This window comes from Agrilus planipennis, unplaced genomic scaffold, assembly GCF_000699045.2.
Source record: "Agrilus planipennis isolate EAB-ADULT unplaced genomic scaffold, Apla_2.0 scaffold18, whole genome shotgun sequence".
Classification (NCBI taxonomy): domain Eukaryota; kingdom Metazoa; phylum Arthropoda; class Insecta; order Coleoptera; family Buprestidae; genus Agrilus; species Agrilus planipennis.
In genome coordinates this window covers 1,724,123-1,725,869 of record NW_020438920.1, presented here as the reverse complement: position 1 = coordinate 1,725,869, position 1,747 = coordinate 1,724,123, and positions in this window count along the sequence as shown.

The following is a 1,747-nucleotide window of genomic DNA, read 5'->3' as shown; positions in this document are numbered from 1 at the left end:
ATCATGTATTTAAAAAAGCATAAAACATAATAACTTAACTTATAACAAGGAACAAAAACTTGAAAGCTTATTACAAAGTAGACGTCCTTTTCTGAAAATAAATCATAAATACTTCTACCCATTCTGTTTCAAGTAAATGACTTCTATCGAATTCATTCATCAGCTAAATCTTGAAAACCCCACTCAGACAATTTTCCTCTTGTAAAAGCATCCATAATAATGAGCAGCAGGCTGTTAAAAAAATAGATTTCAGATGAACGTTAAAAAGACGGATATGTTTCTATTATCCTGTAAAATTGATAACTTTTTTTGTAATTTTTCCTTTGTCAAATGTCTCGCCTCGCTAGGTGCAATTGAAAGGTTCAATTGTTAATTTTACTGCAATTAATAAACTTACCGTACTTAACAAGAACGAACAGATCAGTAGAAGCCACTTAACTAACACTAACGCGTAGTAACACCATACAAGCGAAGAAACTTATTGCACAATATAAGCTAATATTTTCTAGATATGTTTGCACTGAGTCAGAACAAAAAACTGAAACGCAATAAATATTTAGTAAAAATTGCTATTTTTTTCCTTATATTTTCTACAAAATTTGTTTAACCTTTCTACAATTTATAATGAAATTCACAAAGTTGTTGTCGTAAATATTTCATTCAAATTGTAAGAAATTTGCCTGAGCCCCTGTCGATATTTCTCCTACAATTTACCATTACAATTTTATAGTCAAATTTAAGTTTACCGTTAGTTAACCTTACTACAAACTTGAGTCGCATTTTCTACAAAATGACCTCTACAACGTTATAGTAATTTTTCTTACAGCATTTTTGTGAGTGTAGTGAGTCTAGGCGGAATGGAAAGTAGCGATTTATTCGAATTGGCTGCGACATATACGTACACACGAATAAATGAAACGAAGAAATGGAGAACAATTTCAGCTTTCCCTTGTCCTCGTTCAAATTGTGCCCCAGTTTTCTCTTATTCAACCCTCTGCTTAGAAAGTCCCCGAACTTGAGCAAATGTGGGTCAGTCGTGACCTCACCTTGCCCTATCCTTGATTTGAAGGTAATTTGGATTCTCCGCTTTCTCGATTTCATGTTCAAGGAACTTTCAATTTTCGGATGGAGGACCTTGAAGCCCGTGAACTTGCTAACAAATAACAAGAAGGGTCGGAAGTAAAACGATTCAAGGTAATAGGAATACGCTTGGAAATAATATACCATTGGAATTCTGGTACCTTATACAGGGCGTTTCACGAGTCCTATGATAAACTTTGGCAGATTTCAAACATTTTCTCTTAATGGAACTTGGATCTGATTAATATCTTAAAAGAATTGCTTGGCTTTGTTAAATTATAATTTTCAGAATAAATTGATAGTTAAAGAAGTCCGGTAGCATGGTTACAGCGTTCCCTAGATCTAAATAAAGCAGCTTATCGACCATATTGAAATCACTACTTATCAGCCGTTACTTAATTAGGATGTAGCTAACCAAATAAGAAATAATCCAAATATTTTTCGTCGAGTGATAGTTTTAACCGAGGCAAACATTTCGAGCAATTTTTACAGTCTTAAGTGCTACAGATGGCGTTTACTGCGCCATTGTAGTATTTTCTAAAACGCACTGTTAAGACAGCAGGTAAAAGTTGGTCTGTGTTCTGTCGGAGCTGCCTGCGACGCGCTGATGAGATCCAAAAAGATCGAAATCGCGATCCGCGTCTGGCAGTTTCGACAGAATACAGAC